This window comes from Macaca mulatta, chromosome 17 (assembly GCF_049350105.2).
Source record: "Macaca mulatta isolate MMU2019108-1 chromosome 17, T2T-MMU8v2.0, whole genome shotgun sequence".
In the NCBI taxonomy this organism is placed as follows: domain Eukaryota; kingdom Metazoa; phylum Chordata; class Mammalia; order Primates; family Cercopithecidae; genus Macaca; species Macaca mulatta.
The window spans coordinates 3,719,668-3,732,420 of record NC_133422.1 but is presented as its reverse complement, the minus strand read 5'-3'; the positions used below and the strand labels follow the sequence as shown (position 1 = coordinate 3,732,420).

General features: G+C 39.8%; 1 long non-coding RNA gene across 3 annotated transcripts in view; it reads left to right on the top strand.

Moving 5' to 3' along the window:
* The window catches only part of LOC100429371 (putative ankyrin repeat domain-containing protein 26-like protein), a 92,283-nt gene that overhangs the window by 66,366 nt on the left and 13,164 nt on the right, over positions 1 to 12,753 (top strand). For 2 of the 3 annotated variants that reach the window (XR_013407730.1, XR_013407731.1), the window contains one exon: positions 138 to 267. This is a non-coding gene — a long non-coding RNA (putative ankyrin repeat domain-containing protein 26-like protein). Of the gene's footprint in view, positions 1 to 137; positions 268 to 6,361; positions 6,391 to 12,753 lie in introns of those variants that run through there. The other variant, XR_013407732.1, reaches the window with a different exon arrangement.

Sequence of the window (12,753 nt, the reverse complement as noted above, 5' to 3'; positions counted from 1 at the left end):
CTGAATTTCTTTGTTGCTCTTTCATTTTATTGAAATATTTATGAATGGATATAGCATTGCATATGTATTTAAAATTCAGAGTGATAAATGTTCTCTCATGAATGTATCTGTGAATAACATCTTATAACATTTTACAGCTGCAGTGTCCTCATCAGGATCAGGACAAGAGGGCAATATAGAATCACTTTTGGATTATGAAGTATTAGCTGTTGTTTTTTTGTTGTTATATAAAAAAATAAAACCATTCTGTGATGTTAAATCATAAAAGAGGATGCTTTGACTTTACTTTCTCGCCTCATAGTAGAATTCTTCTAATTTGCGGGGTTCATTTAAAAAGCCAGGGTAATACAGTGAAAAAATAAAGGCTTAAAAGTCAGAAGGAATCAATTTGGGTTATGAAGTTAAGTTTGTGTAAAAGCTAAAGAATTATTCCAGGTCAATGCAGGGCCACATGTATGACTGTATGGTATATCTGGATGTGTGTGGTATATCTCATCTCTAATGAGATTCAGAGAAAAACCGTTTGGACTGTAGTTTTTCACAACTTCGAACTTGAAGAGGTAATTCCTGGGACTTGAAAGCATTAGTGAATTTGGATTATCCAGTATAAATCTGCAAGGAATATTTCAGGAGAAAGAAAAGCATGGAGAATAGTAAATACTTCGTGCTATAATAATAACAATTTGGTTTAATGTTGTTTTAATAAGTAGAAATCTTTTTAAAAAATAGAACGCATTGGGTATCTTTGTGGCAAATGATGACGTTCTAAGGTGACACCCATGGAAAGACATGGGAAAGGCTCGACCTCTTAGACAGAAGCAGCTGCTACCCAGCACCAAGCTGAAGTCAAAACATGTTACTGTCTTTGTTCTTTTTCTTAGTATCAGTGGATTCTTGTAAAAAAATTATTTAACCTATTTGAACATCAGTTACTGCCTTTATAAAAACAATACTGGAATGTACCCTTTAGGTATGTGTAATGAGCAAATATGGTAAGAAATAGAAAAACATTTTGTTAACTGGTAAGTATGTATACAAATGTAAGATAAAATGGTCCCAGTGGCATTCAGTGACTTGATAAATATTGGAGATGTTTTGTGTAAACCTGAAGGACAGTAAATTGGCAGCAGTGTCAGGAAAGAATGGAAAGTTAGAATGCGCAAGTGGATTTCTAATTCGGGGTATTATAAGTTTCAGCAGACTATGGCTAGAGATATTATATAGCAATATAGTGATTTAGCACTTAAGATCTTCCCAAGAGATTTTAAAATCTTTTGAGATTGAATACCTTTCTGTTTCTGAGTACCAACTATGTGCTAGGCAGTTAGACACAGAATATACAGGGTGAGGGCTCATGCTATAGTACTAAGAGAAAAACAAGCAAACAGCTAACAATTGTAAGTTACTGTACATGCTTTCTATAAGGAAAACAGAATTTTAGGTTAGATGTTATTGAAACAGTTTATAGTTAGGATGGGAGTGGGAGTGAAATTCTGTAGTCAGAGAAGATCTTTATGCATGTGAAATGTAATCTATCAATTAAAAATTGAGAAAGAGCCAGCTATGTGAAAGCCTAGGAAAAGGAAATCTGGACAGAGAGAAAAATGGATCATATCTGTTCATTATTTTATTCTTACATCATTGAATGACCAGGAAGTGGGATAACCATCATTATAATCATTTTTATTATAATGTTTAGGAAAGAAAATATGCAAATAAGTGCCTAGTGGATTTTTGATGATTCATAAATAAATGTTCTTACTCTTCCTTTCTTTTTTTTTTTTTTGAGAGGAGTCTCGCTCTGTCACCCAGGCTGGAGTGCAGTGGCCGGATCTCAGCTCACTGCAAGCTCCGCCTCCCGGGTTCACGCCATTCTCCTGCCTCAGCCTCCCGAGTAGCTGGGACTACAGGCGCCTGCCACCTCGCCCGGCTAAGTTTTTGTATTTTTAGTAGAGACGGGGTTTCACTGTGTTAGCCAGGATGGTCTCGATCTCCTGACCTCGTGATCCGCCCGTCTCGGCCTCCCAAAGTGCTGGGATTACAGGCTTGAGCCACCGCGCCCGGCCTACTCTTCCTTTCTTAAAATTAAGGCTTACTCAGGAGATCGAGACCATCCTGGCTAACACAGTGAAACTCTGTCTCTACTAAAAATACAAAAAATTAGCCGGGCGCGGTGGCGGGCACCTGTACTCCCAGCTACTCAGGAGTCTGAGGCAGGAGAATGGCGTGAACCTGGGAGGTGGAGCTTGCTGTGAGCCTAGATTGCACCACTGCACTCCAGCACTGGGCAACAGAGCGAGACTCCGTCTCAAAAAAAAAAAAAAAAAAAAAATTAAGGCTTACTATATTTTTGAGGTGATTTCTTATTTTGGAAAGTGTTGCTTAGTATTGCTAATATTTGCTTCCTTTTATTTAAACATAATCTAAGGAAATGTTTACTACTACTTTGTCATTTTATTCAAGCACTTTTTCTGTCAGTAAATATTTTTTACCAAAAAGTATTTAGATTTTTCCAACTCCTTGTGTGCCTAAATGAAGCAGCTTCGATAATGTTCTGTTTATACTCAACATGGCAAATGCTGAAGTTTCCTGTCATGCTAAGTATCTTATTTTAACACTAAAAATTCTATAGTTAGAAACATTTTAAATGTTTAATGCTGTAACTATTATAGTAAGTGTATTATATTTTTTAAATGTCTTATTTTTGGTGGGGAATACAAAGTAGAGTGAGGTATTTTGAAGTCAGGTTTTTTTTTTTTTTTAGCTGAAATAAGCACATAAGCTAATATTTGACTGTGAATGTGTTTCCTTTGGCCTTCCATGCTTGGTTTACAGAGTCAGTAGCCATATAAAGATAAAAAATAAGCTTGATTTGTGAGCATATATGAGGTTCTCTATTGAAATGTTTGAGTTTTCAATATATGCTTCTCTTATTTTTTAGCCTTTTAAAATAGGAAATTCAATTGTTTCAAGAAAGTTATTAGAAAATTTTTGTGGAACTTGTATTATCTTTTAATTGAAACTCCTTGTTGATATTAATTTGAACAGAATATCTCTGAGAATCTTTCACAGAAGTATTTGGGGAATTATCTGGGGCTGCAGAACAGAAAGGAAAAATTACACTAAATGAACAGCTAAGAGGTAAAAACCGTATTTCACTTAAAAATCATTTACAGAATATTTGTTTTAAAACATCATCACTGGCCGGGCGCGGTGGCTCACGCCTGTAATCCCAGCACTTTGGGAGGCCGAGGCGGGCGGATCACAAGGTCAGGAGATCGAGACCACGGTGAAACCCCGTCTCTACTAAAAAAAAATACAAAAAATTAGCCGGGCGCGGTTGTGGGCGCCTGTAGTCCCAGCTACTCGGGAGGCTGAGGCAGGAGAATGGCGTGAACCCGGGAGGCGGAGCTTGCAGTGAGCCGAGATCGCGCCACTACACTCCAGCCTGGGCGACAGAGCGAGACTCCGTCTCAAAAAAAAAAAAAAAAAAAAAAAAATCATCACTGATATATTCCAATAGCCGAAGAAAATCACCTATTAAATGCATAGTAAGAAAAAAGAGAGGCGAAATGTTAAGTTATATATCTTATTAGGTGTCAGCAACAAATTAAATTGAGAGTGCTAATAAAGGAGCTGAACTATTAGTTTCATTTCAAGAAGCTGTAAACACTAAGGAAAGTAAGGAAAGAAGAAAGAGAAAAGGAGTAAAAGAGAAAATGTTGAATGAGGAAGGCAGAGAGTACAGGGAGTAAGGGGAAAAGAATGAAGGGAAAAGAAGCAGATATATATTATAGAGGGTGGTAAAATGAAATAATTTTTCAGAGCAAGAAAGTGTGGGGTATTAAAAAGGCAGAAACAATACAAGGTGAGTTTTCGCTACCGAAACTTGTCAAGGAAGGGGCACAAAATTTTCATCTCTTGCTGTCTTCCTCACCATTTTGGCAGTATTAAGGATCCAGGTTCCCGATCATGCAGAGCTCTGCATCTACCATAGATGAACATAAGCATATATGGTCAGCCATACATGTCTATAATTTAATGTCATAAAATGTTACTTTTAGGCTGGGCGCGATGGCTCATGCCTGTAATCCCAGCACTTTGGGAGGCTGAAGCAGGCAGATCACCTGAGGTCAGGAGTTTGAGACCAGCCTGGCCAACATGGTGAAACACTGTCTCTTTTACTAAAAATACAAAAATTAGCTGGGCATGGTGGCAGGCACCTGTAATCCCAGATACTTGGAAGGCTGAGGCACGAGAATCATTTGAACCCAGGAGGCAGAGGTTGCAGTGAGCCAAGTTTGTGCCACTGTACTCCACCTTGGGTGACAGAGCAAGACAGTCTCAAAAAAAAAAAAAGTTTTTTCATAGGATACCATCATATAAGCCAAAAGAAGAAAACTGGAAAGAAGAGCATAGTGTTAGTTATGGAGAATTCAAGGAAGTTATAGCCACGTAAAGAGTCCATTAGCAATTGTATGACTTGTAACGTCTCAACTTAAGGAACATATTAGGGAAGGATGAGTTGAGGGGTGCAGCACACCAACATGGCGCAAGTATACATATGTAACAAACCTGCACGTTATGCACATGTACCCTAGAACTTAAAGTATAATAATAATAAATAAATTAAAAATAAATAAATAAATAAAAGGTTAAGATAGAAGGAAAGGAAAAAAAAAAATAGAATCCAAAAAGGTAAAAGGAATGTGGAAGCACATTCAGTGTAGACCAGAGCATCTCTCTCAAATTGTGATCAGTCAGCTGGGGACCTTGTTAAGAATGCACAATCTGTTTCAGCAGGTCTGGGATTCTCCATCTCTTAAGTTTTCAGGTGATGCCAATGCTGCTGGTCCTTGGACCACACACTGAGTAGCAAGGGTATAGCTTCCCTTTAGAGAAATTTGGGAGAAGGGGCATTGACTAGCAGTTTAAGACATAACAGGATCAATGGAAAGCATTATTTTGCATTTATTTCTGAATGTATTTGTATTCAGAGGGGAAGAATCAAAGAGATAAAGAAATAGAAACCATAGATGTAAGATCCTACCACTAAATTAAGAGGAAACTTGTCATGGGAATAGTCCATAAAAAGAATATAGAAGGGAAGAAATCATAACCACAGATCTAGGGATTACTTTTGAAAAGGAAGAGGAATTGTGAGGGTGGTAGAAAGGAGGAAAGAAATAAGGTAGCCTGGTAATTTTGAAGTAAATGAAGAGGGAACTTGAGAAAACTCACTTCCAATGGCTTCAGTGTATTCACACTTAAACAGATAATGAGATTTTTGCTACTGCATACATTACTGAAGGCAAGAGGGAGTGCTCAGATTGTAGTAAAACATAGTGACTCATCTCTTCCTCCATAACTTATCAGGAATGAACAATATATATTGCATTGATGTTACTTAATCAAATGAGATTAACCTAAATACAGAAACATTGGCCGTTAGGTGATTTTTTGATAAGATAGCTGTTTCATAAACATTCTTTAAATACTAACATGATATACCAAACAAAGCTAATTTTAGAAACACAAATTATAGAGTTAATCCTTTGAACATTAAAATTATTATTTTCAAGGAATATTGCACTGAATTTGAAATTCAAAAGGTTATTAATATCTAATAATTTTGTAACAATTTTTTTCTTTCTGGAGAAATATATCTCTGTTGTTTTTTTATATACCTTCTTACATTAGTTAATCAAGAAATTTAAAAATGGCTCAACTGGAGGATACAAGAAACATAGGCATACCAGTAGCACATATGGGTATGGAAATAAATGAACTTTTAAAATTAACTGTTATTCTATATGTATATCCAGGCTGACCAATTCAGAACACTTTCTTTGATGATGAATTATACATTCAACTGAACTGTCATTACAACTGTGTCCTTTCTAAATCACAGGGGAAATTAAAGAATACAATAAATACTTGTAGTATAATGATATAAATTATTCTAATGTGTTGCATGAAAGGCATGCTGTTCCATTCCATTATCAACTTTGACATTTAATCTTCTCAGGATCATTATTTGCTCCTCTGGTTAAAGATAATTTTTCTTCTTATTAATTATCAGATTCCTGTTGACATATGTACACTTTTCTATTTTAGTTGCAGTCGTTGGAAACCTAATCTCCCTTTTGATATGTTATCTGCATGTTTTATGAAACCTAAATTTATATTTTTTCTCAGTATATTTCTGTCATGTTGCTGCCATAACAAAAAGCGCATCTCCAGACCAAAAGTCATCAAAGTTAACTCTGAGGATTTAGCCCAATACTAATTCTGCATGAGTATATGGCTAGTTTTTTCATATTTGCATATAATTTTATTATATGTCTCATTTGCTTTTTAGAGTCTCCTGAGAAATATCTTCATTTGAAGGTAATAACTTCTATATTTTCATCTTGAATTATTAACTAAATATTGTATGACATACACATCATACATTAATTATTTTGTTTCAAAGCCCATTCAGCCTACCATTGAAATGAAACATTCTGCTTCTAATAAAGCAGTAGAAATGAAGGATGTAGGGACCTCCACATCAGGAAAATTTTTCAATATAAATTTAACTCTGGAAAGAAATGTGCGTGTGTGTGTGTGTGTGTGTGTGTGTGTTTTATTACAGAGCGTTTGAAAGATATACAAAATAGTGGAGTAGAACTGACACCCAGCCTTAACAACTATCATCATGTGCCATTTTTGTTTTATCTATACTTCAACCCATTGCCCCCCCCCCCACTTTATTATTCCTTTTACTAATTTTTTGGTGAGGTAAGATGTGTATGCATTGAGACATACAATCTTAACTGTATCTTTTTGACAAATCAGTATACCCGTGTAATCTTTTCCCCTTTTAAGACTAGAATTCCTTCACTTAACAATCATTAATGTGCATGTGAATCAGCTGGAAATATTTAAAATCCAGATTTTGATAAAATAGATTTAGGTTTTGCCTCAGAATTTGTAGCAGCTAAACGTTCTCTTTTATCTAAAGTAAATAAAATTTGATGAATACAATTAAGGAAAGTTGACCTCAGGTCAAAGGACAAATCAAAACAGGTGCACAATATCATGTCTGTGGGAGCCTTTAGTTAACAATGATACAAACCAGCTAACAGTTTTATGATGATTTTAATCCCAAGTTAGCAAAAGGGCAGGGTGCAGGAGCTAGGAGTCAGGGCAGGGGTGCTGCTGTGCTGAGGACAGTGGGGAGGGTCGGGGGCTCCGTTTTGGGGGCAGAAGTGCTGCTGTGTTTCCTTGTCCAGGACGGAGTCCTCCTCCCATGCCCTAGCACAGCCTGGGAGAAAAGGCCGGGAACAAAGACGGAGTGGAGCGCAGCCCAGGCCCTCACATCCTCCATCTTGTGGAAGTGGCTGCGTTTCCACTGCGGCAGCCCCCTTGTGCAGGTGCAAGGAGGCCACTTCTGGTGCTGGTGCTGTGTCCCTGACCCCGGGTGTGCCCTCTCTTTTTTTTTTTTTTTTTTTTTTTTTGAGACGGAGTCTCACGCTGTTGCCCAGGCTGGAGTGCAGTGGCGCGATCTCCGCTCACTGCAAGCTCCGCCTCCCGGGTTCCCGCCATTCTCCTGCCTCAGCCTCCTGAGTAGCTGGGACTACAGGCGCCCGCCACCGCGCCCGGCTAATTTGGGTGTGCCCTCTCTGTGGCCCCCACTTCCTTTCCTCTCTGCATTGGTTTCCCTGTGAGTGACATCAGAGAATCTTTAACAGTAGCTGTGGGCAGCCCAGGGGGACTCCTCCGGGAGCCTCAGCTCCTGCCGGGCTGCGCTAGGGCTGGGGACGCAGTGGGAAGACTGATGCAGGGACCTCAGGAGCTGTCACATGGCAGGGAGAAGCCTCAGTCAAGACCTTGTGTCATGATTTCTTCCACACACGTGTGGCAAGGTGCGAGGGTCTAAGCGATGGCTGCCAAACAGGGAGTGCGCCCCAGCAGTGGCTGCAGCGGACCACAGCAGTGGGGCCCTCTCTCCCTGCCTGTCTTCCCCTGGGCCTGCCAGGGCCATCTTCTGTGCTCGATGGGATGGGGGTCTTCGGCCCCCAGGAGCCTGCGGGTCAGTGTGACTAGTGGAAGTTGAGATCGGGGTTCCCTGGGGGCCGTGATGCAGGAACTGCACCCTTTGGTGCTGGGAGGCGTGAGAAGGTTCCAGGCCTTCCAGAGCCCATTTGGCTCCCCCTTCAGAAAGGCAGCCAGGCTTGGGGTTGAGGGAGGTGATGCTGTGCCCCCTGAGGGAGACTTCACTTCTCCCAGGGGACCTTAGAGGATGGGCCCTGCTCTGACCCAAGCTCGATGACACTTGGCAGCCCCTGGGTTCGTGCCTTCTCTCCCAGCCTTGGTCTCCCCTCCCAGAGCTCTAGGGTCAGGCCCAGGCCTGTGGATGTCTCTGAGCAGATGATCCCTGGGCCTCCACGGACCTCTGATCTCCTAGCTGTGTGATCCTGGGGGCCTCAGGGACCTTGCTCCCCTCTGAAAAAAATGGCAGCATCTGTATTAATGCAGTTTTTGTACCTCATCAGTGCACCATTTGATTTAGTAATTCTTAAAGCTTGTGATCAATCTGCAGTGATGGAAATTTGCACTGAACCATTTCGTATCTTAATGAGTATCTGCTTTGTTTTTTGTTGTTGGTGTTGTTTGAGATGGAGTTTTGCTCTTGTTACAATGGTGCGATCTTGGCTCACTGCAACCTCTACATCCCAGGTTTAAGTGATGTCTCCTGCCTCAGCCTCCCAAGTTGCTGGGATTACAGGTGCCCGCCACCACACCTGGCTAATATTTTGTATTTTTAGTAGAGACGGTTTTGCCATGTTGGCCAGGCTCGTCTGGAACTCCTGACCTCAGATGATCCACCTGCCTTGCCCTCCCAAAGTCCTGGGATTACAGATGTGAGCCCCTGCGCCTGGCCTCTACTTTGTTTTAAACATGATAACGCTCTCGTTTTTATTCTCTTAATTTTCAGTTGTTCCATGTTTTGTGGGGCTTGTCAGTTGACTTCCAAGTGCTAATTCTCATGACCAGATAATAATAATGGGTGTAACTGGGTGTTGATTGATGAGCCAGAAGACATTTAATCCTGGAGTCTGAGGTTATCAGACCTCTCCATTTAGAAAATCATTCTTTATATATTTTCAAACAGCACATTGGTGAACATGTAATGCTGCTTTTTTCTTCATCTCTGGGTGAATTGCCAGTCTTTCATGAACACATTCAGAGAAATCTCTCAGTGAACTCAAAGAGTTTCAGAAATTAGTAAGTATGCAAGCTTGGTTGCATACAGAGAAAAACAGTAGATAATATAGATAGCCGATAAGAGAAGATTTTAAACAATGACTGAGTTATATTCTTAGAGGTCGCTTAAAAATTGGATTTATACTAAGGCATTTTAAACTTTAGTCTGGAACGAATTTAAAATTCCTGAATATACAAATTTCTGATGACTCAGGAATAGTAAAAATGGATGGGAATGGTATTTCAAATCAAGGATGGAACCTCTTTTTTTTATTCTGAACATGTTAGTTTTGACGCTCTTCACCCTGAAATTTTCACTCTCAAATGTATTTGGAAGGCAGATCTTTTTTTTTTTTTTCCTCATGTAACATTGCTTTCATACACAGAATAATACTGTGGATCTGGGATTCAGATTTTGAAATGAAGCATGGACTCTGAGTGGACCCCTTGTCCTTGTGAAAGTGCTCTGGTCTAGACAGCGGCAGTTGGACCCCCGAGTATAGCACGTGTTCCTGTGTTCATTGGAGCATTGTGTGATGACCTATCACTGAGGTCGTGTGATGATGTATATTCTGACTTCTCTCCCAACTGCCACTGTGTTTGCACTGGCAGCTGGGAGACTCCTGGTAAAGATGGGAGGCAGCCTTTGCTGCTGCACTGAAGGCGTGTTTATTTCCATCTTTCATTGCAGTTTCTTTGGATGAGACGGGTACTTAAAATGTCATCCTGATTTTTTTTTATCTCCCAAACTCCAGTTTTTCTACAGATTTATAAATTTGTTTTAGTTTTATGACTCAAATTGCATTTTTGATTATGCTATCAAGGTTTTTGCCTTAAACGTTTTTCTCTGTTTAGAAAGATGTACTGTTTCCCAGGTCAATTTTGTACATACCCTTTCATAGAATAGATCCAGAAAAAACACAACACCACTGCCTTCATCGTATCAGGAGATCTTGATACTAAATACGGAATGAGACAGTCCATGAAAGTCAGATTACAGGCCAAAGTCTCCTGAATAGAGATGTGGAAATCTGAAATCAAATACTGGAACAGTTTAAATCTAGAGATTTTTAGAAAATAAACTGAAATTTTCTAATGGGAAACATAGCCTAGTTAAGAGGTTTTGAGGGATTGTTTTGAATTAAAGACATTTTTAAAAGGTAAATACAATCGAGTAGATATAAAAAGTTATAAACTTTTAAAAAAATTAGAGGTTATAAAAGGTTTATGAAAATCTTACTTTGCAATCAAAATGGGTTAGATAGATTTGTTTATAAGGCCTTATTAAAATTAACTATAATATAAAAACACACTAATAGCGAATTAAAATTTTGGTTTAAAAAAATTAGCTCTTCTTAAGATATTAATTTGCTCTCAATGAAATTACAAGAGTAATAATTTTTCATTCTGAAATCTATTGTTTTAAAACTTCTCAGATTTATACCTCAGAAGTTCAACTCTTACTGTGTCGGTTTACACGTAATATACAGGGCCCACATCATTGCCTTGTTTCTTTTCCCCTGGAAAAGGTGCGTCTTTATGCTTGGCTTGGATGATAACGCTCCTTCAAATTTTCATCAGCTCCCTTATCTTCTCCCCCTTGGTTCTAATTCTGCTGCTGTAATACTAAAATGGTTATTTTTAAAGGTCTAAAATATTGTTTGTCTCAGATGTAACATGATTTTCTACTCTTGGCTTTTTGATACATCTCAATTGTTTCAGGTGACCAGGAAACCGCCCACGCTGTTACTTAGAGCCAGCTATCCCCCTGCTTCAGTTACTAGCTCTTCTGTTTACGTTACTCTATAATACAATATTCACTCGTGTCTGAACTCACACTGTGTCTCATTAAATTCCAGTAACCTTCTCATCAAGTGTGACTTCCAGGTTACTCAGTAGACTTCATTTAGACACTGCCCACTCTCAGGCAGGCCTTAGTTGAGCCTGCTCAGATAGTTGCTCAGATGAGTAGTCAGTGAGACAGTGAGGGTCACAGGTTTAATTCACTGAGTCACTTAAGCCCCAGCCCTGATGGCCCCATTTTCAGTTAACTGCTCATGCAGGGTTGGTCAGTTGAAGGGAAGTCGATTCTTGGCACAGCCATCAGGTGGCAGTTGGCTTTGAATGTTCTGAGATCTGAGCCATCTCGGGGGCCCTTGGGGTAGTCACTGGTCATGGGCTGCTCACCGCCAGGCAGTGTGAAGCTGCTGGGGAGGATGTCCAGACATTTGAATTTGTTCATCAGAGAGGCTTTGTTTGCAGGAAAGTGCCATATTTTAGGTCAAGAATTAAAATCTAGAGACATAAGTTTTGTTTTAATGATTTGACCTCTTCTCTGGATTTAGCTACCTCCAGGCATCCACCTTCCTGAAGATCCCTTGGAGCAGGAGGATTGAGAAAGGGAGTGAAAAGAGCTCCTGGTTCAGGGTCCAGGCCATGATTTAGGTCTCGGGTGTTCAGGGACCTCTGCCCCAGAAAGCCATCTACATTCTTGTCCCAGATCCATCATTCCTGAGTGCTGTGACTCTGGTCAGGTCACTTCAAATCTCTCGTTTCACTTCCCTGAGCTGTCAACTATCAGTGGCAGCCCCTGCCCTGCCCATCCCACCAGGATGATGTGGGCATCACAGGAAATAACAAAAACTGTCCATGAGCTCTAAAGCATCAGGCCCATGTGAAGGAGAAAGAAAATTTCATCCTCCCCAAGTACTTTCTCTATGTTACCCACTACCAAGGGCCTGGCTTAATCTTTCAGACATAAAATGATTGAACACTTTATGGCACTCAGGAAGCACCCAGTTCCTTTAGGCTTTACCTCTGTTTAATTACTTTTACTCTTGTAACATAACACGGCCCATTATAAACATTTCCACACTCAGAAGAGGGAACTGAGAAACAGAAGGGTCTATAGAACTTCTCAGTTTCATGTAGCTTCCAATAAGGACTTGAGCCCAGACCTTTGTGCACCAGGCCCTGTGGTCTTGGTCACTCCCATCTGCTACGTTTCTACATTGTCTCATCTCAGTACAGGGATTTGCCTACACAGTCGGTCTGCACAGTTTTAAGTGCAACTCATAGTGCAAGTTCTTAAAATCGAACTCTTCCTGAGATCCTGTTGCCACATTTTCAAACAAATGGACATGATGTGAAACTTCTAAATGAACGTAAAAATTGAAGGGGAACAGAAAGTTTCCATATACCCTCCCCGCTCAGTATCTTTTCTTTTGATCACATCTTACATGAATGTGGTGCATTTGTTGCAGTGGCTGATCCAGTAGTGATATCTTATTAATGAAGTCTAGAGTTTGCATTAAGGCTCACCCTGTGGTGTTCAGCCAAAATTATTATGATTTTGACAAACTCATAATGTCATTAATCACCCAGACAGAAGAGTTTCACATCCAAAACATGACTGGTGCTCCACCTCTTAATCCCTTTCTTTTCTCAGGACCCCCGACTATTATAGATCATTTATTTTACTGTCTCTATAGATTTTCTTTC